General features: G+C 62.1%; 1 long non-coding RNA gene across 1 annotated transcript; it reads left to right on the top strand.

Annotated features, from left to right (window-relative positions):
- Positions 1–698: 698 nt before the first annotated feature.
- On the top strand, positions 699–26,674 carry LOC119106846 (uncharacterized). Its single transcript, XR_005095163.1, has 3 exons — positions 699–767; positions 24,453–24,542; positions 26,599–26,674. It is a non-coding gene; the product is annotated as an uncharacterized LOC119106846 (long non-coding RNA).
- The last annotated feature ends 657 nt before the right edge of the window (positions 26,675–27,331 follow it).

The raw sequence follows: 27,331 nt of genomic DNA on the forward strand, positions 1-27,331 counted from the left end.
GGGCTGATTGCCAGGCTCAGATAATGGGTCGTGTTGGCTGGCCGAGGCCTTGCAGGTGCCAGGCCGAGCATGCATAGCCGTCTGACCTCCGCATGACCCCTTCCCACCCTGCCTGACGGTGTCTGAAACTGTGCACTGACAGAGACGCGCCACTGGCCTCGCATTGCGGAGTTGGATGGGGGCCTTGTCGTGTTTGAATGCGTTCCATTCCACGCAAGGATAAGGCTTTTGAAGTCGTTTCAATTCCATGCAATGCCATGCGCATACTGGCAAATGTCGCAAAAGTTCGGAGAGACGTGCTCCGCCCCACCCTCCGTCCTCCGCCCTGTCACCGTTCCCGGGACATGCTCCGCCCCGCCTCCCGCCCTCGCCACCCTTAGAGGTCACACGAGACTGCGCCGGGGACCAGGGTGGGCCGGCCAGCGGTGCCGGACGCGCTGCTCCCGCCGCCCGTAGAGGTCACAGGGTGATGCAGCAGGAAGGGCGGCAAGCTGCTCCAGGGGGGAGGCTGGTGTAATGAGGCTGGGGGGACGCTCCTCATTCACTGCGGTTGTGACGATGCAGATGTGGCTTGCAGGAGGTCTGCTTTGTGGCGGTGTGCCGCTTTAGTTTTGGGATTGCCGTTAAGGCGTGACGCTGCCGGTCGTGAAAATCAAATTCGCATTGGCTGTGACTCCGCGTCTGACCACCTGGATTTCTTTTCAGATGAGAGAGATGCCATACAGAAGAAGACGTTCACAAAGTGGGTTAACAAGCATTTGAAGAAGGTAAGCCCGCCGGCGTGTGCTGCTGGCTCGCTGTCCGTTTTCTTACGTCACTGGTCACGGCTGGGTCACCGAGGGGTGCTGTGCAGTCTGAATCATGCCTTTCAGGTGTGCTCTTCGTGGATGTGGCCTCCCGGTGGTGGTGGGTCGGATTATTTCATGTGAAAATCTGATCATCTCTTTCATCACCAAGCCCATGTTTTTTTCGTTCCCCAACGGATTTCTCCGTCAGTGCCAAAATCGAACCTACAACAGCTGCGTCATTCCCATAGACGTGCTTACCTGCTGAGAGCAAGTTACACCCTTACCGAAACACGTTAGTCGTCTTCGTCCCGCCGGCCGTCCTCGGAGACTGCCGCGCGCACAAAACGGTAACACCGGCCGTTGGCGCGGGCTGCCGCGTCAAGGTCACCGTCGGCCGGGATCGTCCTCTGTTGACTCTGCGCATTCTCTCGCGCCCATGGCGGCCGGCGCTGACCCGGCGCTGGCGGGAGGCGTCGAGCCGCCGCGGGCCCCAAGCCGTCTGTCGACCGTGTCGGCCGACGAGTTATACTCACGGCGGTCGAGGGCTGGCATTAGCCGGAGTAATATCATCAAACGGCGGGCGCGCAGCAGCGGCGCTGCCGCTAATCACGGGTAATAATACGGCGCCGGCGCCGGCGTGCCGTGACTCCGCTCCCGGAGAGGCCGCGGACTGGCGGCTGACGGCTGACGGCTGACGGCTGACGGCTGGCTACTAACGACTGACGACACTGGCTATTGACTGGCGACTGGCAACTAATGACTGACTCAGAACTGAATAACGACGGACGATTGGTGATTGGCAGCTGGCGATTGACGACTGACGAATGACAGACTGGCGACTGACGACTGACGACTGCCGACATACTGACTGAGCTGACTGACTGACTGACTGGCTGGCTGGCCTGGCTGGCTGGCTGGCTGGCTGGCTGGCTGGCTGGCTGGCTGGCTGGCTGGCTGGCTGGCTGGCTGGCTGGCTGACTGACTGACCAACTAGCCGACTGCCCAGCCAACAGAGCGGCGGATTGCTGGGCCACCGGACGGCCCGACGAACCGGGGTCACCACTTTTCTCCTGCACTCTCAAAGAGCTGCGGTCTGCGGGCGGCTGAGAGCTGCAGTGGTACTTATCAGCCAACTGGCCTTGCACGTCCACCTAGTTGGGGGGTAACGTGAAAGGTCATGATCCTCGAGCGTCTAAAAATAGCTGCGCTGGTTATGCTGATTAAATGGGGACGGCGCGGCCAATGCCGTTCGCGCGACCTACGAGGCAGGCGTGTTACTAGTTCCCGCTTGGCTCCATGCCAACAGTCGCGACCACGGCCTCTGGCGCTCCGCGAGCCTCCCCAGGAGTGGGTCGAGCCTGCTGGCCGGTCCCGGCCGGCGGCGCCAGCGCCGACGCCGGCCGCCAGCCGTCCCGGGTCGTAAATGCGGGTGTGACGGGTCGGCAGACGCCGCGGGCGACCGACACCGCCCGGATGGCGCAAAATCACCCGCACAGTCGAAGCGCTCTTTGACATCAGTAATCATCAAGCGGAATGTTAGGCGGCTCGGGATGCTCGCTGTCGGGAGACCCTCGGCGCGATGGCGTTATTCACAAACTCAGCTGGTGAGGCGGCCGTCCCCTCGCTGCGATTCAGTGTCAGAATGACGTCCTCCACGGGTGGTCGGCAGCCGGCCAGTGTCCGCTGAGCGGACAGATGAAACGGGCCGCTGCAGCGCCGTTGACGCGGGCCGGGCCTGGGCGGCGCCGGCCGTCCTGACGCCGGGGGACGGACCAGGAGGCGGGCCGGTCTCACCTGTCCGCCCCGGACGGGCGGGCGCCCGCAGCTCGGCCAAATACGGCCGCCCGCCCCAGTCGCCCCGGTCGTCCCGGCCGCCGACCCGCCCCGGTTAGCGGCCGGGCGGGTGACGACGGCGACCGGCTGACGGCCGGGGCCCGGTCCGGCGGGGCCTAGCCCGCCGACGAGTGGGCCGGCGAGGCCCGGTCTGCCGACGGTGTCGCGTGCCGCGACGACGGCGCCGACTCGCGTGCGAGAACGGGTTCGCCGGGCTGGCGGCGGGACTCGTTGGTACAGGCGGGTGCGCGCAGCGGAGGGCGGGCGGACAGCGGACGTGCTCACCGCTGACGCACCCCCGGTGCGGACAGGAGCTTTGCTCCACATGCCAAACAACAGAAGCGGCTGCCAGCCCAGAGCGGCGCCTGACAGCGGGCTCTGCCGTTCGCCAATGCCGGATAACGGCACTAGCACTGATCCCTCGTGCATCCGTTCGGGATCGCGGGCTCCCGCCACGTCAGCTGAGCTCTGTTTGCGGCCGGCGGCGGCGTCGGGCCGTCCGAGGGCGGTTGTTTGCTGGCGGTGGGTGGTTGGCGCCGGTGAAGGGTTAAGCTCCAGCGATTGGCATGCGCTGACTGGGCGGCGGCCGGCCTTTCTGCCGCTTGGCCCCGCCATTGGTCGACAAAGTCGATGATGAGGCGCCTGCCGTGGCACATGAACATCGCCCGCGTGTTCAGTTTGATTTGCAGCTTTGTAGGAAGACTGCTGCCACCTCCTGGCTGAGGCACCACACTGGGCTCGGAAGCGCGCTCCCCATAGGCAAACGCCGTCCAGGATGAGCTAACGTGGCGGCACGAATGACGAGGTCACAGCTGGCCGTACGAGCTGTACACTGGCGCGCGCATGGCATAGCCGCCTGTGACGTCACAGTGTTCTGCTGCGAGGAACGGGACGGCGCTTGCCAATGAAGACCGGGTCGCTGCCGGCCATGACCATTTATGCTGGTTGGGTGCCGCCCAAGCGCCTCTGGGAGCAGCTATTGGGCCATCCCTCCTGTTCATCTACTGGGCCATTCCTCCTGCTCCTGTTGCTGGTTCGTGCGAGCGCAGTCAGCAGCGCGCCCCCGGCTCAGCACCGCTGTGAGGGACCGAGGGAGCCCCGCCGGCCGCTCAGCCCGGGCCGCTGCCGCGCGCGGCGCGCCCTCGGCTCAGCACCGCTGTGAGGGAGCGAGGGAGCCCCGCCGGCCGCTCAGCCTGGGCCGCTGCCGCGCGCGGCGAGCTCGGCCGCTGCACGGGACGGAGCCGCCGAGGCGTGACCGAGGCTGCCGGCCGTCCGGACGGCTCCGGCTGCGGCGCTGACGGGCCGCCAGGCGGCGCCGGGCCGTCCGGACGGGGAGGGGCTGACACACGGGACAGGTGCCGCGGTGGCACGTGACCTGCGGCGCGCCGCTCTCAGTGGCCGGGCCTGCAGCGGGGTCGCTGGAAGTGCGGTGCGAAGTCCGGTGGTGGGCTGCACGCCGCCGGCGCGTCCCCCGGTACAGCTGGACCAGCAGGCCCCGACGGACTGACATGCTCGAAGCTGGTCCACCGGAACATTAATCTTGGTTGCGGTCGGCTGCCGCGCGGTTCACGGCATCCGTGTTTTGACTGCGGCGAGAGTCGTACTCAGATGTCTTGAATTCGAGGCGCCTTGTCGTCAGCACCACGAGGTCGTCCTGGTGATGGAATCAGGGCTGCAGGGAAGGCCGGGTGGCGCGAGCCCCCTTGTTGAGTTCACCCTCATAACTGTGCCGGAATTTAGTGTTGCTTACACCGTTACCGCGTGGCCTCCTGGAAATGCCGCCACAACGTGAGCGCTGCCTCTTTTCAAAGGTGACGTAAGCACACACAGCGCGCATACCTGCTGTTCGCGTCCTCGGGTAATCCGTCATCCTCAGCAACATGTGTCACCTTCCGGCGGTGAGCAGGCGGTACGGCCGCCTGGAAATCCACCTCTGAGCCGGCCGCTCAGCGTCCGGTGACGTCAGAGGCCGGTGTGGCCCGGGACTGGGCGAGCCGGAGGCGCTCCTGTGGCGGTGGCGTTACCCCGGCCCGACCGCGGCGCGGTCAGCGCACGTCTGCTCCCGACGGCGCAGGCTGGCGGAGCGGCTCCGCTGTGGCGGCGGCTGCGGCCAGCGCCGGCGCGGCGCGCGCGACACGCTGCTCTGAAAGCGGAGCAAGGAGGTGGCGCAAATTTGGTTGTGGACCATGTTTGGGGGCCCACGGCCTCGTTACCCCCTCCCCTGTTCTGTCTCGGGCTTCGGGCCGCACGTGCGTCCGCAGCCGTGCGCAGCCGCCCGAGGTGGCGGCGGTCGCCCGATGGTGCGCTCCGGTCCTGTTGCATCACGGCGGCGCACGTCCGCCGTGGTTGGGCCGTGACGCTGACGACCAACTGGGTCACGAGCCATCGCTCCGGGCCAACGAGTAGCCGCGCGCCCGCAGCCCTCCGCTGTTGCAAGCCCGGTGAAATCAGCTGGCGCGCTTATTTGCGCCGGCGCACGATGACTGGCGCGCTTTTCTGTCTGGTAAGCATTTCAACTCCCCGGTTAGTTGTTGGACCCCATCGCTTCCCTTCACATCGTCCCGGACAGAGCGGCCGATGGCCCAGGCCCTCGTGTCGTGATTGTCCTGTCTGATCGGCGGAATGTCGTAGTTATTTATGTTTGTCATGATTCCCATTTGATTACTTTGTGCAGAAGTTCAAGGTGACATATTTTAGGCGCTCAAGTGGCGTTGTACTTGAGGTGATCTATCTTAATAATGCTCGCTTTCTTGTTCCATTTAGGTAACATATAATATGCCAGTACATGTAGCGGGCAGACGTTATCAAAACCACACGGGCAGTTACACATAGTTTGCAGTAGGTCGCCGTACCGCGCCAGCCTGTGGAGGGGGAGGGGGAGGGGCCTGGGAAGAGTGGATGAACCATGGCTAATCGGACCCCTGTTCCGAAGCGTTTGACTACACGGCCACTCGTGTGAACGCTGACGCATGACCCGTGGCTCCATCGGTGCGTATCAGCCCCGTCCCAGCCGCGGCCGTGCGCTATCACCCCTCCCCGCCGCCGGCTCGGCAGGGGTCGAGATAGGGAGGAGCGCGCGTGGCGACCTTGACCGTCGTGTCAGCAGGTCGGCCGCGGGGTGGGCGGGGCGTGCTTGGTGACCTCCCGCTGGGAGCTGGCCACGGCAGATGTGGATGGCCAGGGAGCTGTGGCCGGTAGCCGTGGGACATGCCGACACATCTTCCTCCTTGAGAGATTTCTCCCCTCCCGCCCTCCGTCCGCCACGTCCGTTTTTCCTTGCGTACCCACTCTGCACCTCGCCCGTTCTCTCGCATGCTCTCTTTCGCCTCCGTCCAACTGCGCTCTCGGCAAATGTATCTGTTGCCGTCGGCCCTCCAACTCTGCGTGCCTCTTGCGCTCGTCTCTCACTTTCTCCCGGCGGTCGTCTGATTTATGGCTGCCGCGTGCGGACTCCGCGCAATCGGTCAAACCCCTCCTATCCGGCTGCGGGCCCGCACGCTTGACACGCTCGCCCGCCCGGCGCCGCTCGTCTTCCCAGGCTGTCCGCTGGCCTGTACACCGTCCACTGTCTGTTATCCGTTATGTGTTATCCACCGTCCTCCCTCCACCGTCCACAGTCCGCTGTACAGCATCCACTGTCCGCCTTTCGTCATGATCATACGCCGCCTGCTGTCTACCGTGCAGTGTCCGTCGTCCGCCGTCCGCTGTCCGCTGTCCGCTGTCCGCCGTCCGCTGTTCGCCGTCCGCCGTCCGCAGTCCGCAGTCCGCCGTCCGCCGTCCGCCATCCGCCGTCCGCTGTCGGCCTTTCACTGTCCGCTGTCTGCTGTCTGCTGTCTGCCGTCCGCTGTCTGCCGTCCGCTGTCCAGTGTCGGCCGTCCGGGCCGTCTGGGGCCGCCCGGCTGGCCGGGGCCGGTCGCATTGCCTCAGCGCGCCCGCTCCCTATCAGAGATGTCGCCGGCGATGGCCTTTGTGGGAGCGGCGTGTCGCAAGGCGTATGCAGGTCACTGTCTGTGCCGACGGGCCACTCCAGAGGCCCACGCCGAGATGTCCGTCAATTAGTCGGTCTCCGCGCCCGCTGATTGGTCGCGGCGTGCGGTGCCAATTACCTCTTGCCCAACGCGGGCCAACTATCCAGACACGGAAGTGTGACATGGGGTCATCCGCGCCTGGCTAGGTGGCAGGGGGCCGCTTATCATGCGCACATTAGGGTCCGTGCCATAAGGAGGAGCTTCGCTTATTGCCTCGTTTTTCTTTTTTATGAACTACTGGCTTTTGCATTTGTGAGATGGGCTGTGCATAAGTAACTCGTAGTTGGTCCGCTTCTTTCGTTCATTTATTGACTGGTTTCGCTCGTTCTTTTCTTCATGCGTGCCATAGCACCTTGCCGTCTCTCACAGGCTTTACCGCTGTCCCGCTGTCTGCCATAGCCTGTTTCACGCCGCTGTAACCCACGCTTTCCTGTGGTCGCTCCGCCGTCAGGAGTGCCCCGAAAACTCCACGGGACAATCACCCACCGGCCACGGCGGAGTGCAGTGCCTCCGCGCCACTGGGCACGTCCCGCCCCGGCTCCGATGGCCGTGTTTGCTGATGATCACGCACGAACCCTGCCCTGAACGCCTCCGACGGATCGCGAGGGCGCCGCCCCGGCCGCGGACAATGCTGTTTACCGGCGCGCCCCCGCCAGCGGTGACCGCGGAGACCCCGGTGCGGCCCCAGGTGGCGCAGCCTAGCGCTCGTACTGACCCTGGCCGCGCTTCTGCTGACTCTTGCGGCGCTCCTATTGGCTCGCCCGGCGCTCCTGCCAACTCGGCCGGCGCTCCTGCTGACTCGACCAACGATTCTGCTAACTCTGGCGGCGCTCCTGCTGATTTCGAAGGCGCTCCTGTGGACTCTGACGGTGCTCCCTGACTCTGGCGGCGCTCCTGCTGGCTCGCCCGGCGCTCCTGCCGTCCCGGCGGCGCTCCTGCTGAGACGACCGGCACTCCTGCTGACATGACCGACGCTCCTGCTAACTCGGCCGGCGCTCCTGCTGACTCGGCCGGCGCTCCTGCCGTCCCGGCCGGCGCTCCTGCCGTCCCGGCCGGCCGGCGCCCGGCCCAGCGGCCTTGCGGACATTAGCGATGCGGGGCACGGCTGCACACGCCGCCGAGCGCTGCGCTGGCGGCGGCACCACCGCGGCCCGTCCAGCTGGTGGAGCGAGCGACCGATGCTCCGGCTCAGCCGCGCCGAGGGTGCGGGGGTTAATGAGCCCGATCAGAACACGACAAAAACCGCCATCGGCGCCTCATTACCACGCCGGCGTCCGACCGGACATAAGCGCCGATAAGCCCACGCCAGGACCGCGGTGTTCGACGGTCCATCATGTCGGCCGGCGTGAAAGGTCGCACCGGTAATGATCTAGAGCACGCGTCGGCACATGCGTAACGAGCGGGGCCGGCCACCTGTCATTCCCGCGTGTCTGGGTCCTTTTTCAGTTTGCAGCGGGTGTAAATGGCGGAAGAGCGCGAAAGAGGGCGTCAGGTGACCACCAACGCGTTGTAAAACCAGAGGCCGAGTTATGTATCCGCGGCTTAAGCGGGTCGGATCAAGCGGTCGCGGCGGCTTGCTCGCGCGCCTGAAAACCGGTTTTCTCGGATGGCTACGCCCGCGTATACGGCCGCCCAACTGGGCGTTATCTTTCAACAAAAAATCGCGCCGTTTTAGGTCACACAGGCCGGCGTTGCGTGGGCGGCCGACGGCAGCGGTCACTCGCACACACACCTGCTGACACGAGCGCCCTATGTAGGGCACGCGGACCTTCGGCACGGCCCTGGCGGCTGGGTGGAGTGGCTGGACCTTCTCTCACACCCACTCGGGCGCGTGCAAGTCATTACAGCCGCGCCGCCAGCGGTGCGTTTGTCTTGCATGGCCTTTAATGGCGATCTGACGGCTCTCCGGTGGGATCAGCTGATTCACGTGGCTCGCCGCGCTCCTTGACATTGAGCCGTCGGATGGACGGCCTTCTTGGCGTGCGGACGAGCTGGGCTGCGGCCGGTGAAAGCCAGATACGCTGCCCTTTTCGGGCTGGCGTCGCGAGCGCCGGAAAAGTGGTCGATAATTACCGGCTCGTGTTTGGCCGAGATTGAAATCGGAGCGGTTCGAGCGGCGACTATTGATGCAAACAAGCCCCAATAGCTGGAGAGGCGGCGGCGTGGCATCATGCAGCGGCAGGTTCGAGCGGCGCCTATTGATGCAACAAGCCTCAACAGCTGGAGAGGCGGCGTGGCATCGTGCAGCGACAAACAAGTCGGGCATGATTTGACGGGATGAATGATGAATGTCATCCGTTGTTCTCGTGAATGAGCCAATTAGTTTGCAACTGGTTGATTAAGCACGGCAAGGACGATTGACAACAACAGGATGGAACCCTGAGGCTTCCCGTGCGTTAGGGCACGTGTTCCGGCGTTTATGAAGCGTTGATTTGATTTGGTCTTGTCGTATTGCATCATTCGCGTCCTGTTGATTTTCACGTAGCCTGAAAACCAACTTTCATTGTTCCGCAGTTTCAATGTTTATATATATATATATATATATATATATATATATATATATATAATAGTAATAATAATTATAGATATAATAATATAAGAATAGTAAACATAGGAGTATCTATGTATTATTTGCATTATTTGTATGTAATAGGTTCAGATAAGTACCAGATATTTCGTATAATTTAGCTGCATTGTACGCCAGCGCGCTGCTGTATCGTATAACCCGTTGTTAAGTTGGATGACAATCACGATGCATAACCCGCCGTCATCACCGGTATCGCTCGACACGCTGGGGCTTGCATGGCGATTGACATCAAAGAGCCGAATTCCATGCCATATCTGGCATCAGATAGCGTGTAAATGGGGTATGAATACACGACAACCATTCGTTCCTGTCCTCATAAATTACCGCAGCTGACAGATGACCTTAGCTGGGTCATCATCTCGCCACTTTGAATCGACGCGACATGAACTCGGCCCATCGTCAGAAAAGTTATTCGACCTAATGTATGCTCCATGACGTCGTAAACTCGACCAGAGCCATTCGAATGTCCGGGTGGAAGCTTTCTACCTGATGCTGTTACGTGGGCATTGTTGATTTGGCCCGTGATAACCATAGATGGAAGTCGGTACTTTGTTGGAACTATCTCGCTGAATAGCTAGTTACGGCTCCCCATCCGTTTGGCTGCTGTCATTAGATGACGTATGTCAAATTGATCGATTATTTGATTTGATAAATCTACTATTGGATTGGTTTTGCATGCATGCGTACATGGCTCAAACGACGGCATGTCGCTTTATAAAAGGAGTGCCGGTAGTGCAGTGGTTAACGCACCTGCGTTAGATGGAAGTCGGTACTTGGTTGGAACTATCTCGCCGAATAGCTAGTTACGGCTCCCCATCCGTTTGCCTGCTGTCAGTAGATGACGGATGTCAAATTGATCGATTATTTGCGCGTCTGGGAAACTAGGGGAACGGGGTTCGATTCCCCGCGGTGCCCGCCCTTCCTGCCAGGGTGAGAGGCAGGCGACGTCATATAGCCTCAGCAGCTGAGTGCGTCGTAAAGCCCCAATGACACACACACACCCTCGCTTTGTAAAAGATCGGGTTCTGCCCAGGAGTTGACGGTCATTTATACCCTATTCCCACGGGGATGCAAGCATACGAGCTGCTGTCGAAACGCTACGTGCTTACATGAGTGGTAGAAAAGTGCGCGGCAAATAGAATCACAGTTACATGAGTCTAAGACAACCAACTTTAAAACAAACTGCATGAATCCCAGGAAGTGCATGCCTCCGCATGTGGTGGCAGTTGGAGCATGCCCCTCCAACAGGCCCCCGGCCCGTGCTCTGTACGGTCCGTCACTGCTTAGGTTCCGCGTCGGATGATCCGGGTCGGTTACGGAGGACAGGGCGGCAAAACACGAACGGCTCGGTAATCTTGGCGGCGCTCTTTCAAGTCACGTGCCTCAGACCGGGCGACGAGTAAAATGGCTGTGCCTGGTTCGTGAGATCCGAGGTGGTGATAGCGATTCGCAGTGAATGGTGTTCGAGCAGTATAAGGCCGCTTGACAGATGGTGGCATGACTCAGGAGAACACCTAAGCCCTGGTTGGAGTACGGTTACTTTGTTCGGAAAATCGTCTTTTGAAACGTTAAGATGGGAAACAAATACGTGGCCGAACATCCTGACGTGACCATTACGCTCTCAAGCGACCTGACCTTCCCCCACGCTATTCGCTGTTGCGAAGGTAGTGTTAGGTGTGGGAGCGGCGATCTTCTCACCCCGGCCGCAGCCGGTGACGTCATACGGCACGTCTCACCGGCCCGCCGTGCAGGGATCCCGTGGCGGTGATGCTCACTTCAGACCTCGTCACGTGCCGTCCGGTGACGTCATAGACGGCTCACTCGCCGTGTCTCACCGGCCCGCCGTGTAGGGATCCCTCGTTAGCGGTGCTCACTCCAGACTCGTCACGTGCCGTCCGGTGACGTCATTGGACCGCTGCGAACCGCCGGTCCGACTTCCTGCGGATGTCCAGCACGGGGATTGATATGACGAGCCAGTTGGACTTTGGTTTACGGCCGTTGGTTGATGTCATGCCTGTTAGTGTTGTTATTCACAGTGGTGCGGTCACCGTCGACTTTAAAGGAGTGGCGTTGGCCGTGCTAAAAATAGCCACGGGTCACAGCCGTCTGGGTGGGACAACGTTTGCACCACTTCGCGCGCACTAGAACGCTCCGCGAAGCACCGAGCGCAAGCTTCCCTGCGTCGTCGGTCGCCATTTGCGGCGTGTCTCGGGGCGCCGCCCGGTCAGCAGCTGACCCACCAATCACCAGGTGCGGCCCTATCGGCGCCATCTCCGCCCTGACCAATCACGCGACCGATAGGCCGGATTTGGTCCGGATCGGCTCATCGAGGGGAGTTGATTCAGCGCCGCCGGCTGCCGGCCTCCCCGAGCCGTCACGCTGCCCCGAGCCGTCTCTCCGCTCGGGGCCGTCACTCCGCCCCGACCGTATACGGTCTGTCCGGCGGTCCGGACGCGGACCGGAGCAGCTGTCGCCGCCGGGGACCGCGGACCGCGGACCGGACGCTGGTCAGCTGTCAACGGACCGCCGACGGACCCCTGACCGGTGATGCGCCGCTGGCTGACCACCGACGACGTAGCTGACCAGGGGTCGAGCGTGGCTGGGCCGGTGATACGACGCAAGAGGGCAAAACTGGTTGACTGCTGTCAACATCGCATGCGCCTCTCTGTCGGTTCTTTGACCGCCGATGACTAACACCTAGCCATCCCGTGGGCGGCCTGCCCAACTCAGCCGTCCGGCCTGCTGCGTCACCCACTCTCGAGCTCGACCAGTCCAGCTGCGCTGTGCCCGGATATTAGCGACCTTGGACCCCCGCGCTTTGACCCCAATCTGCACGCCCTCAGGACCAAAACATGCGGACATCGAGCGTGGGTCAGTCCCGCTCATCCTCTCGCGAGCGGCTTCCTTCCGGCGGGACCCGGCGAGACGTTCTCGCGATCCTCTTTGTCGGCGGGCCCCCTGCGGTGTTATTTACACGGCCGCGTACACGGTCGTCGCGGCGCAAAAAGCGCGGCGTTTACTCGCCGCCGCGTAAAAAGGCAATTTCCCAGCGATCTCAATCGGGAGCCTGCGTCAGAACAGTGCAGGAGACGAGAGAGACGCGCAAGGACGCGCTCCCGTCACATGAGGAGACGCGGAAGGAGACGCGGAGGGAGACGGGAGACCGGGACGTTGGCAGGCCGTCAACGAACTTCGTAAAGCCGCGAGGTAGCATCCAGCTTCGCACAATCACAGCGACGTGTGCTTCGTAATATCCGCGTCACTTTCGCCGACTCCGAATCTGCGGCTGAATCCCGGCTGCTCGGCGTTTGCACGTGCGTGGCGCCGCGCGCGCCGAAGCGGCACGGTCAGCGCGCGCGCGCGGTCTGCAGTCGGCCGGGCCTGCCGCCGGTTGAATGACCTCGCACTGCGCGCCGGCGGCCGCCGACAACGGCTGGGAAGCAGGCATCGGACGGACCCGGGACAGACGGCTGGCGGCGGCGGCGCGGCGAGCCACGCGCGACTGATGAGGCTGATGTGAGATGGCGGGCGGGAGGTGTGCGGAGACTGGGACTGTCTGATGAGCCGCGATTGGGAGGCGAACTGAAAGGGTGACGAAACGGCGCTGGGTGGCGAAGCGGCGCTGGGTGGCGAGGCGGAGCTGGGTAGCGAGGCGGCCCTAGGTGGCGCGCGGAAGAAGGCACCGCTGGGTGGTGTCTATAAACCACCGCGAAATGAATGAAAGTGTCGAAGATCAGCTGACCGTCCTTTTTGGAAAACCGTCCGCCTCCGAGATTTTCGTAGTCGGCACGGAGTGGGACATCGCGTGAGCCCTGAGCACTAAAATGCCCGTGGGTAAGCCGTCAGACATTTGCAGCCGTTTCAGAAGGGTGAGCAATATGATCAGCAGTCTCAGTGGAGCGGTCCTGTGTATAAGTAGTGAGATCAGCCGTCTGCGCCGCATTCTCTAGAGACCAGATGCGAATGCTGCAAAAGTGTCTAAATATGACGCTGTCGGGCCTGGCGGTGGCCTCTGGAGATAAGCCCTCCAGCTCTGCAAAAGCCCCAGGAGATCATGTACACTCACACTTAACCACCAGAGAGCCTGTTGAGCAGAGCACGGCGGTGTTTTCTGTTTTTCGGCGCGCCGTCTGCCGGCCGGCCTGATCCCCGGAGACTGCGGGCCGGATGTTTTGACGGCCTTCTGGCCAGCCCCGCCCGGCCCGGCCCGGCTCGCCGCTGACAGCGGACGCGCTGCAATATGGGGAGTAGTCGCCGCCGCGCCGGCCCCGTTCCACCGGCGGTGGCGACAGCGGCGGCGGCTGGGTGGTCAGCGTCATGGTGCGGCTCTGAAGCGACAGGAACATGGTTAAGCTGAGCACGACAGCGTCGCCGGCTCTGGCGAGTCCACCGCGGGACGCGCTCGGTGGCCACGTGCCAATGGCCACGTGGTGCCGCGTGCCGATCTGACTTCCCGTGCCGACCGTAGCCACGTGCCGACCCAACGCGGCTTCGCTTGCGGCCGCCCGCTGCCGGGGCGGGGTTGACCGGCGCACCGGGCACGTGCCGGTCTTTGTCTGGCGCGCCGGACGGCCCGCCGTTCCTGGGTGGCGTCACGATTGACTCTGACTCGGCCTCTGACTCGGCTGGCTGACCGCCAGCGCCGGCCCAGCCCCGGCCCCGGCACCGGCGCCAGCCCCGGCACCGGCGCCGGGTCTGCCTCCGGGTGTGAGTCGCGCGCCCCGGGCGTCACGTGCGCCGAGCGGGGCGAGCGGCGCGGCGCGGCGGCGCGTGCCGGTGCAGCGGCGTCGTGTGGTCGGACCGCGACCACCGCTCGAGCAGCTGAGCGTAAGCCCGGTGCGGGGTACCCAACTTGATAGGACGCCGCGGCCGCCGACCAATTGGTGCTGGGAATGTGGGCTATTTTTGTCGGGCAAATGAGTGTTTTAAATGAGTCTCGGCGGGTGGACCTTGGTGAATCCGCGATGACAGACTCATGGATCAACCTCACAAATGGTGATTAAGACAGAGCCTGCAGCTGTTAATATCGGCCACGTCATGGTATGACTGACACGTTGACCTGGGCGGCCACCCACCCAATTCATTTATCGCGTAGTAAAAACAAACGTATCTAGGTCGGCGGTATCATTATGCACAATCCGAATGCGATTTTGTGTAGCGCCGATAACAGTCCTACCAAGTGCTCTTCGGCCGTCGGAAGACGTGTCGTAATAGGCCCACTTACCACGGATAAAGTGCGGTGTCACCGGCGGCGACCTTTGACGGCCTCCTTTGTCGATCGCCGCCCACTCCTATTGACCGAGCGCGGGCGATGAAGACAACAACGCTGTCGCCGCAGTGAGCCGCCTCGACCCCCGACCTCGGGGGTCACCGGGTCAACCCGCGATCGACACCTGTTGTCGGCTCCATTGTCGCCAGGGCGCCGCGGAGGCACCGGAGCGGCGGGAGGCCGGGGTCAGAGGTCAACCGCTTCTGTCCTAGCACCGCCCATCGTGGGAACGTGAGGGGCCAGGGCCTGCGGTAGCGGGGAACGTCGACTTGACGACTTGACGGTCACCTGTCTTGCCTTTTATGACAGGGTGGAGAGACAAGCGGGCCAGCCAGGCCACGTGGACACTTCCCGACCCTTTGGCGCATATTTTGATTTTTCGCGGTTGCATGGCAGTACTGTATGGAACGTTTCACGAGCACACGATTTCGGCGAGTTTACCCCGTGGAAGACAGACTGGAATACTGACTGATCAGACGAAATATGTCGCTCATTGGAGACGAATCCTGCTGATCGACTAACTGGATCTCACCCCATCCCAGCATCGGGTTACTCTTGCCCCGCCATGTAATATAAGACGCGGCATTCCTTCAATGTCACTGGTACCCTTCCCATAGATCAATTTACCTACCTCGAAGCAACTGCGGTATTACCACCGACGCCCTGCAGTTACAACACACCCGGCATGCGCAGAGCACACCCGACGTACACCCATCATGCACCCGACGTACACCCATCATGCACCCGACGCACACCCATCATGCATTCCACCGACGTACACCCCATCATGCACCCGACGTACACACCCACCTGCACCCGACGTTTTACACCCATCATGTCACCCTGACCGCACACCCATCATGCACCCGACTCAACACCCATCATGCACCCGACGCACATCCCATCATGCTCCGACCGCACGGCCGGGTGTCCGCCGATTGGTGAGATCGTGAAGAACCATCAAAGGAGCGGGTCCCCCTCCGACAAGTCGCGGCAAGAACGCGACGGTGCCAGAGCTGGCGGTGGTCGCGGCGGCCCAGTGTGGTCACGCGCGGCGGCGGCGGCGGCGCGCCGGCCATTGTCAGCTAACTTCACCGCCGCCGCGCCCGGTCCGGGGCCCGCCTTTGGACCGGCCCGAATGATCCCGGCAGCTGCGCCGCTGTTCCGACATCATGCGACATTGTCCGCAACCGGCCGCCCGACCCCGCCGCTTGCTGGTGCCAGCCAGACCGGCCGCGTGGCCCTCGGGCCAGCTGCTGGCCCACCGCTACTGGTGCAGCCAGCGCTGGCAGCGGCTCGGGGCCAGCTTCTGGCCCGCCGCTGCTGGTGCAGCCAGTGCCGGCAGCGGCTCGGGGAACAGCCGCCGACCCGCCGCTGCTGGGGCAGCCAGACCGGCCGCGGCTCGGGCCTGCTGCTGGCCCACCGCTACTGGTGCAGCCAGCGCCGGCAGCGGCCCGGGGCCAGCTGCTGGCCCGCCGCTGCTGGTGCAGCCAGCACCGGCAGCGGCTCGGGGAACAGCCGCCGACCCGCCGCTGGGGCAGCCAGACCGGCCGCGGCTCGGGGCCAGCTGCTGGTCCACCGCTACTGGTGCAGCCAGCGCCGTCAGCGGCTCGGGACCGGCCGCCGACCCGCCGCTACTGGTGCAGCCAGCGGCTCGGGACCGGCCGCTGGTCTGCCCTGCTGGGGCAGGCAGCGCCGGCAGCGGTCGACGGGATTTTCAGCGTAACACGTCTGTTAGTATTACGCGGTGATGGTGGTTTGTCATCTTGCAGTGTTTAGATCGCTGGAAGTTGTAACTGCGGGTACGGGCGTCAATTTTGACGTGATATCTTATCACACGTATATTTTTGGTTGCTTTGTTGTAAATAGAAACATCATTTTCGATTTCTCTTACGTTGGTCCAACGGACTGTCCCTCACCCGTCATGGGCGTGGTCACTACCGGGGGCCGGTTGGACTCAAGCCCCAGGGGTCTTGGCAAGGTTGGGGTATTCCTTTTATGTGCTGGAGATCAAAGCATGAAAAGATCTAAAAGATCAGCACCAAAGCTGAGGATACCCAGTGACTCAGTGTGTCAGTTACATCTCTGTTTCCGATTAGTTTGTGAAGTTTGTTAGTTGCTTTTTGTGTGGTAGATACACTGCCTGACGTATAATTAGGTGCTGACAAGAATACAAAAGATGCAACGAGCTGTTGGCTCGCTTGATTATTTATCTTCGAATGAACCTCTTCAAATGTTCTTGGTAACTGCTGTGTTTGTAATAACGCTCATTCGTTTAAACCATGCCTAGCATTCCTTCCGCTTCAAATGAATGGTTTCGTGCACCTCATGGCCTTATAAGCAAACAAAGCGTATTGAAGACCGCACCATTAATAACGCCTGCCCCGCGTGGGCGGGATTAGAAACGCGGCCTGTCATGGGGGCAAGCCAGTCCCCAGCGCCAAACTCGATCTGTCATGGGGGGCCAGCCACGCTCCATCGCCGTGGTGGCCGACTAGGCGGGATTAAAACTCGACCTGTCATGGGGGCAGGCCAGTCCCCATCGCCGTGGTGGCCGGCTAATTAGGCCGCCACTACGTCGGACCGAGCCGTTTTTTGTCAATGCCGCCCGGCATCAGATGAGACTAGCAGGCCGCCGCCCACCCGCCGCCCACCGCCGCCGGTGCCGGCGGCCCGCCGCCGCCCGCCCCCGCCCGAGACTAAACAGAACAGACACCGTGACGGCTGCGGCGGTACGAACGACAACATCGGCGCGGCGAGAGGTCGCGACGATGTCCGTAGCGTCGTGGTGTGAAGCCGGTCGTCGTCCAAGGGTGGAGGAACGGGAGGCAGAGGGAGGGAACGACCCGTGCATTCGTGAGAGAGTGCTGTCTGCTGGGGGAACTGTGCAATGAGAAGAACCCTGTTCTAGGTACCCATTCTGTTTGGTATCGTCTTGAACGGGCTTCGCTGCAACGAGCACTTATTTGGTGTGCACGGCACCGTTCCTGTGGGTGGACAGCGATGACCTCATCCGCCGGGGCGGCGCTACGTCACAATGACCTGCACATCTGCGAGGTGCCCCTCGGGGCGGTGTTCAGGGCGTTCCACCAAGCCCGTGCCGTCACGCCATTTAGATCACCTGTCGTACAGCGCGGACATACTGCGGCTACATACGAGGTGCAATCAACCGAGGCGTGGGTCACGAGGCCGGCGGAGGGCGTCATATGACCAGGGTTGATCGGCGCGACCCTAAAGCCCAGGTCATCATCATCGTCGAGGCAGGCCGAGGAGCACGTGTCGAAGCGGGTAGAGACGCCCTGTTTCTGTGATGAGCTTTGTGTGACATATTTCTGCTTGACATGAATGCAGCTTGTTCGTGCGTAACGGCGGCAGCTTAAGAAGACCGAATTTGCTGTGGTTCTTGGCGTGCGGCAGTTCCCGCGGACTTAAATGGTCGGCTTGAGGTGACCGAAAAGCGGTGGCTTTCGCGTTTTGACACGATAAGATACACGACGCAGCATTGAAGACGGATGTCGACATCTACGCAAGGCCGCATGTCCGCTCACAGCGTGCTTGGCATCGGTGGATCCGTGGGTCCTTGCTGCATTCCGTCCGTCCCTGCGCGATCCTGGCCAAACCCGTCTGCCGGCACATCCGGCGGAGCATGCCGGAGCACGCCGGGGCTGCCGCAGCTCCGACACGTCAGCCGACCCGGCACGGCCCGACAGAGGCTGTGACGTCACCTGCCGTGCGGCCCAGATCTGTCACCATGCCGGGCCGCCTCCGCCGGGGGCGGCGGCCGACGCACGCCTCCCCGAGATGGAGCCGTGTCGCCTCCGCCGGCGGCGCGCCCCATCGGTCACCGGCGGGGCGGCGCCGGTCCGGCGGCACGGAAGACCACGCAGATAGCCGTGTATCGGCGGCGGGCTCGGGCGGGGAGGTCACCGCCTCGTGTCGGCACGAGCGATGGGACGCGGTGACGGCGACGGTGAAACGGGCCGCCGCCCGTGCCTGCCGCAGCGAGATCGATGTATCGGCGGCGCGCCGACCGTCGCTCGTCGTCGCCTCATTTCCTGCGCTTTGTGCGGGCGGCGGTTTCGTCGAGGATCGGTCGCTGACGCGTGACCTGCGCGCGCGGTAAAGGTGAACCGGTGCCCTCCGGGTCGGGCCGGGGGCGGGGCTGTTAGCGATCCTGCGGTTAGTGGTCTCGCGCGAGGTGCTGTTCGTCTTCATCAGAGGTGTTGATCAGCGTAGACAGTGTAGAGAGAAGTCGTCTTCAAGTCAGCTAGTTACTTTCTGACATGACGGGTGGGTGGTGGCTTGACTGGAGTCCCGTGGTTCAAGGCGGGCGCCGACAATTACGTGCCTATTCCCTCATGCTATCGTATTCACGATTTCGTGGTGTAGACCACTGCATCAATCTTACCACGTCGCGTACGCCGTGTGGCGGGCTTCAGGCTACACGACTCCCATGTTTCCGGTAGAACTCTCGGCGCACACTCCCGCCCGCCGCGTGTCATGTGACACGTCCGCCCGCCGGCCGGCGCCTTGGTGGCACTCGGTACCCGCTGGTTTTACTCGCGTCGGGCCGTGTTTTACCCCATCATATCCCAGTTAGCGGTCCGCTCGAGCCTCCGTCGCCGCTCGGACCGGCGCGCGCGGCGCCGCCGGCCCGAGCGGCGCCCTGTCGGAATCCGGCGCTCGCCGCCGTGACCGGCGACATTCCCGGGATGGCACGACCCAGAGGCTCTACCGGAGCCACCGCCGCCGCCGTCACGGGCACGGGAGGCGCTGGCGCTGAGCTCCACCGTGACCGGTGACATTCCCGGGATGGCAACGACCGAGAGGCGCTACCGGAGCCGCCGCCCGCCGCCGTCACGGCCACGGCGCTGAGCGCTGAGCTCTGATCTCTGAGCGCTGTAGTCGGCCGGAGCCGGTCGCGCAGGGTGAGCGGATGTCGCGGGCCCGCGTGGCGCCCGGTGAGCGCTCCCCTGGCCGCCGGGGCACGGATGTACCGAATCGCGAGAACTCTACGCGGGCGGTAGGGGCGCACGGCCGGCGCTGTTTTACACGCAGACGTGGGAGCCGCGAGCCCGCGGCAGGAATGCGGCGCGGCGGCGCGGCGGCGGCGGGAGACCGGCGCCGAGCCCGACGACGTCAAACACGGAGCACGCGGACGCCTGTCGACGCGAACCCAAACACTCGACGACGCCGGACCCTTGGCGGGGGCGGCGGCTGTCGCGTGCGCCGGCGGAGCCCGGCTGGGCATGTCCAGAATCACGCCCGTGGCCCGGCCGGCCGCTTTGAAACATCTGTTTGTGCGCGCCGTCGCCGCCGCATTAATATGCAGCGGATGTGTATTTTAACGGGCGCTTTGGCGGCGGTAATTGACGGCCGCGCACCGACGCGCTATAATTAGCCGTATCACGCCGGCAGCACGGCCGCCGTCAGCAGTGCGCGCGGGATAGCCGCGTTCGGCGCGCGGCTCATGGGGCCGCAGGCGCACCGATGTCGTGAGTCACGGACCACGTGACATGCCCCCGGGCGCCGAGGAGGCCACCGCGCCGGTGGCGCTCGCTGAAACCTTTGCAGTGTGCAGAAATACGCCCGGTGGGAGTGGAGCACGCGCCGAGCGTCGCGGATCTGCATGCTCTGCGGTTGCATTTGATATACATGGGATGTTGACGTGCATATTCGCGGAGCGGTGTCTATTTTTCTGTTCCCAGACCGTGGCTTGGTCCACTTGGTCGCGGTGCGAATGCTGCCGTCGTTGGAAAACCTGCTTGTGCCCGTTCCTGTTCTGGGTAGCTTGTTCTCATGTTCTCCGCGGTGGGAGGACGTCTGGGACGATGGCATGGCCTGGATCGGGACCTGGGGCCCGCGCTCCTGACTGGCAGGCCCGCCCCTGAGAGCTGGGACAAAGTCTCCTCTGCGGTAACTCCCTGAGACAACGCGAACACCATGCGATGCCATCATCCCAGCCCTGGCGGCGCCGGGTCACGGCCGGCCCGAGCCCGCGCCTGTCCTCGCGGCGTGCGGGTGCGCCCCAGGGCGCGCCGGCGAGCCTGCGCTGTGGCCAGCCTCATTATGCACAGTGGGCCGGCCGCGTTCGTGACGGGCTGCGGTCGGGGATCCTCGGGACCGAGCCGAATTAAACCCATTCGGTCTTAATTAGCGGCGCGCCCTCATTACGGCTGCCTCGCTGCTGCGCGGCGTGTGTGTGCCGGGCCGGTCACTGGCCTGCGGGCACTGTGGCCAGTGCTGGTGTCCACTGGCCTGCGGGCACTGTGACCAGTGCTGGTGGTTCACTGGCCTGCGGGCACTGTGGCCAGTGCTGGTGTTCACTGGCCTCGGGCACTGTGGCCAGTGCTGGCGTTCACTGGCCTGCGGGCACTGTAGTCAGGGCTGGTGTTCACTGGCCTGCGGGGAAATTATTAAATCAATTAAAAAGACGAAATACCGGCTGCTTACGCCGGAGCCGTATCCAGCTGACCTCCATGGCATGCATCAATGTTTATGGCTCTCCCCCCGGCTGCCACCCGTCGTTCCTCTGCCCCGGTTCTAGCGTTTTCAGGCCGTCCGTCGGATGCTGACGGCGGCGTGCGGTGACTATCAGATCTGGGGACACTGCCGCGAGTCGTCACAGGCTCGTGACGTCACTGGGACTGGCCTCTGTGCAGCGGAAGGGACTGACCGCCGTGATGCGACAAGCCTCCAACCGCTCGGACACTCCCGTAGGGCCAATCTTGCCGACTCAGACCGGTGACGAAACAACCTCCTCTCTTCAGATGCTGGCGGATGAATCATGGCTGGAAATGTATGGAGTGGGCATGCGGGACAGGGGGTATCCCAGCGTTATTCGAAGTGTCCTGGGACGGTTTGGTCTCGTGTGTCGGTTACAAGTTAAGACCGCGTCCGCAGTGTTGGAAAACCTTCGGAATCCACAATAATGCGCTCGTGTACAACCATGTTCTAGACGTGAAAGTGCTTCCATGCCACGGAGGGGACGGTGTCATTTAATAACAATATGAGTACATAAATACAGCAGTTTTGACCGCAGTACTACGGTGTGATAGCTGATGCAATGATCGTGCATTGTGATGGTGATGTTCTTAGTGCTGATGACATTCAAAATGCTCATGGATCCTGTAGCATTTCCCGACATTGCATAGTCGGTCTTATTGCTATACATGGAGTTACTGCTCTTTTGAATCGTGTATGACCATGATGGTAGTCCATTAACGCTTTGCCCATTTTAAAGAACAATGCGAGCACTTATTTTGACATGCTGCCAGCGTAATGTCTGCGTTCGCCCTGGGACCCTGATGGGACTTCCGCGGGGCCACTGGCGGCGTGTGGGCTGTGCTCGCGCCTGGCTCCACGCGCAGACGCGCCTGTAGATACAAACAAGCACCGCTTCCACCACGCCACGCGGGGCAGCTCTCACGCCGACACGGCAGGAGTGCCGTGATTGCCGTGGTCATACACGCCTGCGGGCGTGGGCGTGGCTGTCGTGATAGGTGTACTCGTGTGCGACAAATGACCCGACTGCTGCCGTTTGTACCGGAGCTCTTGATCGCCACTTCTTCCTCCTCCCGTACGCAGCATGGGATGTGCTACGAGGTATGCTGCCCGACGCACCGTCGTTAACTCGTTTACCACCCGTTTACAACCGGTGATTGGGGCGTAAACGTGGCGGCGTTCTGGTCAAGGCGCGGCCGGCCGGTCGGCCGCGGCCGCCGAGCCGTCTAACTGATCGGAGCATGCACGACTCAATCATGACCGGGTCACGTGTCTGGGGCGCCGCTGTCACGCCCGTGGGAACCCTGCTCTCAGTGTCCAGACCTTGCCTCCCCTCGGCGGAGAGGAAGTCCATGCCTCTCTCCCGGCTCCGTCACCGGATCCCGGGATCACGCCCGTGATCGCACCATGTCGCATGTCGCATGCCCCGCACTGGCGCCGGAGGCATGGCGGGGCGACGAGGCATGGCACTGTCGTAGAGGTTCGAGGAGTGTCTTGTCAGGTCCTGTCAGGTCATGCAGGACCTTACATGTACTTGATAAGTGTGCCGTAACTTGCCTGAGCGCGTGGGAAGATTGAAAATCGACTTGCGGTGGCCGAATTTTGATGTAAAATATTGGGTATTTTATAATATATACTATATTATATATATATATATATACTTATATAATAAAAAATGTATATTACTTATATAAGTATATATATAATATATACTTATATAATAAAATATAAGTATCGTAGCACGTTCTGAGTGAGGTTTGTGGGGAGTCTGTAAGAGTGCGTTTGGGAAGTTGATTGCCTTCAGTCGCACCCTGCGAATCTGATCTGCACTCTCCTTTCGCACAGAGGCCTGACCTCGCCCCTGATTGACATATGAGGCGCATTGGGTTGCACGCATGCATCACCATTAGCACCAATGTCTGCCGCGAAGGCGGTATTGAGTTCTGGCATCAATGGCGCAACTGCGAAGACGTGATATTGATTACCCGGCTTTGGGTTTCTCGTGCACGCCCGCGTGGATGGCACGCGCAGCCTGTTCATCCCGCATGGATCGTAGCACCGCCACATCTTCAGACATAATTCTCTCCGAATCAGACTATCGGCGCTTTCAGGAACTGGAAGTTGCGGTTGTCGCCGGCAGATGTCAGATGTACGCTGCCCTCGCCTTGCAGACGTTCCTGAGTCTCGGCACAGTGCTGGGGTCAAGCGATAGCCTCGGGCGTGAGTCAGGGTCCAGCAGCCGGGTCCGGTCGCCGGCTGGTTCGTACGAGCGGCTGCGCCTTGACCTCGTGTCACCGGACCGGCCGCGACCGGGCCTGGGGGTCGCGCGAGCGGCTGCGCCTTGAACTCGCGTCGCCCCGACCGGCCGCGCCGGCCAACGGGTCGCGAGAGCGGCCGCGGCTCAACACGAGCTCGCCGGACTCCCTGTATCGGGGTCTGGGCCTCGGGTCGAAAGAGCGACTCAGAGTTGACCTGGGGTCGAACGACTCAGGACTCGACGTCGTAAGTCCTGCCCAAGGCGCCGTGCTCAACCCGCTCGCAGGACTGGCCTGTGTTCGGTTCGTGGCTGGACCCGCTGCCGATGCGACTGCTGCATGAAGTCGATGCTTTTTCGACGGCGCGGTGTCGATAGAAGCCATCTCTTCTGATTTCTTCGCGTTGCCGATTTCCGTTTTTTTTTGTTTTGTTTGATTCCGGCTGCTGTTTGGTTTGGCTGATTCGGCTCGAACGTCGTTGAACTTGGACCCGACTGGCTCACCACACCTGCACTAGGCCTTCTCTCACCAGATGTTTTCCTGAGTTATGTGCACCATTTTAACCCGCTCATAGATTTTCAGTGTCTCACCATTTTGAACTAATCCCGCTTGACTTACTCTCTGTGGCACCAATTAACCCACTGGCAGTAGGCTACGGCGCCACAGCTAAGCAGCCATCGACGTGGCACATCGCTCGTGCATTTTGTTCGCGACATGAGCTCTGCGCGCTGGCTGGTTTGTTTTCCCTGCCGGAGCTCTTTCCGACCCGCCTCAGCCCCGTGTCTTCGCGCTTGACCGGTCTCCAGTTCTTGTAGCCGGCTCCCCGGCACTCGGCCAAGCCGACGGCGGATGTGTTTGGCCATTGTTCTCGGATTTGAATGGGGCCGGCCGCGTGCTGGTGTCACTTGTTGAGGCGCCCGGCCTTCCGACTGCGGGCTCGGCGCGGGTCGCCCGCCACTGCGCCACGCATAAGGGAAGCCACCGCCCCAAGTCTTGCGGTCAACGGTCAGGACTGCCTTGTCAAGCCGTCCGGCAGGTGGGTTTTTGTGTCTGATCTTATGTCCGATGCTGTAGGTCCGGTTAGCCGGTCGCGTTTTCGGGCCGGCGGACTGATGCTAAATCTGTGTCACCCGTCGCGGCGGTTCAGCTCCGCCGCCGCCCACCTGACCGGGCTCTGCCGTGTTGCAGTGCGGGCGCAACGTTCGCGACCTGTTCGTCGACCTGCGAGACGGAAAGAACCTCCTGGGACTGCTGGAGGTGCTGTCCGGCGAGCGGTTGGTAAGTTTCGCATATCTTGACTTCCATCTCATCATAATGCCTTGTCTCAGTTTCGCTCACCTCATTCGTCACTTCGCATTGACCGTAAGGACTATAAACGCTGATGTACTGGCGTATCTCCTCTGTATTGCTATGTTCCGGTGCCGTGTATTTTTAACAGCCAATACCGGGCGAATGGTGCGCGCAAAAGCCGTGGCCATCGCCACCAAATCCCTTTTTTTATCTGTCGTACTTGCGGCTGCTGACACTGACGTCACCAAGGAGATCCGGGAGCGCCCTTATCCGCAAAAATCCCTCAGCGGTCCGCGCACAGGACCGCTTACCACGCGCCGTAGCCATGGCAGCCTCCCGTGCCGCCCTGTTCGTCGCTGTCGCGCCTCCCGCCCGTATTCGTCCTTTCCCACGGGTCGGCGCTCTCACCTCAGCCCTGCGCCGCGGGGCCTCTGCCGCGCCGTGGCCGCGCCGTTGCAGCCACTGCGGCTGACTGACCCCTGGCGGTGACCTCCGGCCGCCTCCCGCCATTCATCGGCAGCTGGCCGGCCCGCCCGTCCAGAAACACTGCACGACAAACTGCCGGCCCCAATTACACACAGAGATTAGGCAGTAGGTCAAGCGACGGCGGCAACTGGGCCACACCCGCTCCGGTGATGGCCGGGGGGCGTAGTGACATTGGAGATAGAGTCAGGGGGAGGGCCAGAGCAGCTCGGGATAGCGGCGAGTGTCGTTAGCCGGGGAGAGAGGATTGCCGTGTCGTTAAGAGGAGGACAAGAGTGTTTACAAGCTCTGGTTAATGTCTGAGCTGTGCCCCAGCTTGTTTTCCGTTTAGAGAGCGTAACTCCATTCGGGCGGTGGCCTGCCTCAACGCGGTGAACGCCGCTCCCACCGCCCTGTAGTAATCGAGCTCGTTCCGCGACAGTCGTAAGGGCGGGGGGAACTGGCTTGTTCGGGTCAAACCGGTGAACATTTTCAATCGGTTTCTTTTCGCGCCGGAGGGAGGAAACTCGGCAGCTGCCGGTCCCGTCGTGCTCGCGGTCCCATTGTCGTGTGTTGCGGTGGCGGGTAGCCTTGGCCGGTTACGAGAAGGACCTCCCCGTCGGGCGTCGTTAGACCGCTGACGTTTTATGACTTGATGGTGGCGGCGCGACTCTTGTCACTTAGCAGTTGCCGGTACAGTTAGCTTGATAAGAAAAAGCGGTATGCATGGCAGGATAATCATCAGCGTTCAGGACAGGTTTGGTGTTCGGTCCTCGCTGCCATTACAGCAGATGGAGTAACAGCGCATACTTGCGCCCGCATGCATAACAGATCCTAGCTTGAAACGCCATGAGGAGACGGGCAGAACTCTCAATAGCATTTGGGGCGTGCCTCTCACCCCCTCGCCTCACAACCCCGCCCAGGTCTATCGGAAGGCCGCGATAGATAGGAGGGGAGGGGGGAGGGCGTTAGCCGCGCCAGGCAAGCAAGCGGGGCCGGCGGGACTCCACCGGGTCACGGCAAACCGAAACGGCCGGGCGCGGTCCGGCCGCGCGCGCAACAAAACAGCGGCCGCCGCTTCTTGCCCCGGCCGCGTCCTCGCAGGCCGGTGCACCTATTCAGCGCCGGGAAAAAGGTGACGGATTTGCGCCGCGGCCACCGCGCGCCGAATCGATCAGCCCCGCCGGCCGGACGCCGCCGCGCCGGTGGAGGAGAGCAGCGCCGGGGCGCCGCGCGCCGTTTTTGTCGCCGGCGCGGCCCCTGCGTCAACCGATGCCGTCAGCCGCTTTCGATTTGTTTGGGGCGCGTGCGGCCGGCGGGTTGCACAATGTCGGGCCATCTCGTCCGCTGGGCTCGGGCGCCCCTCAGCGTGCGGAGCGTGTCCGCGCTGCCGCGGTCCACGTGTGATCCGCCAGTCGGCGTCTGGTGAGGAACGGCCTGCCACGGAGGCGGCGCCGACTGCGTCTGGTCTCTCTAATTCGCCGGGCTGTAACTCAGCGGCGAGCTAACGGCCGTGACGCCGCAGACGGCGGTAAACCCACTTGGAGATGGGGGTCGCGTGATTGCCTGCGCCTGTTTTCAGCCGTCGCAGAAGGGCCAGCTGCGCTTCCATCAGCTGCAGAATGTGCAGATCGCGCTGGACTTCCTGCACTTCAGGAGGTGAGGGGGCGCTGTCTCCGCCGGGGCCGCGGTCGCCGGCGGGTGATATATGGCTGCCGGTGATGAATGTTACATTTGTTGTGACCTGCGGTTTTTGGCTCGATCGTCCTTGGCCCATTCCTCGTGTCTTTTGAAGCATGACGCCGCCTTGTTTTTGCCTGCCGTTTGGTGGCGTGATATTGCTTCGCGGTTTGTGGTGTGTGATTGACAGCTTGTTTAGACTGTGTTGAGTTGTCTTGATTGAGTGTGTGGGCGCAGGCATTTTGTAATCAGATACACGGGGCTGTGGCCGCCAGCTTTCTTGCGGCTGATTGAATGTCATTGATTCCTCTCGGTAGACCAGCTTTATCTTTGCTTCGTCAATGTTTTTAAGGTTGATTGATGATGGAGCGTACGTTTTAAGTTTCACTCATTCGGTCATGGGCGATGTCAACGTCATGCTCACCACCAATACACGGACACCATGGCACATTGCTCAACGATGTGAGAAAGCCCACATCAGGACAGCGAACATCAGCTGACATGCTTGTGACGTCATAGCACACTCCCCCCGTGGCCCCACAGCAGCACAGGACAGGGATCGCAAACCCTTTGAACAATCGAGGTGGGGAATTATATTTTTACAACGGTTTTTCCTATGCGGTTATGTGGAATAA

Source organism: Pollicipes pollicipes, unplaced genomic scaffold (genome assembly GCF_011947565.3).
Source record: "Pollicipes pollicipes isolate AB1234 unplaced genomic scaffold, Ppol_2.1 Scaffold_6212;HRSCAF=7365_pilon_pilon_pilon, whole genome shotgun sequence".
NCBI classification, from domain to species: Eukaryota; Metazoa; Arthropoda; class Thecostraca; order Pollicipedomorpha; family Pollicipedidae; genus Pollicipes; species Pollicipes pollicipes.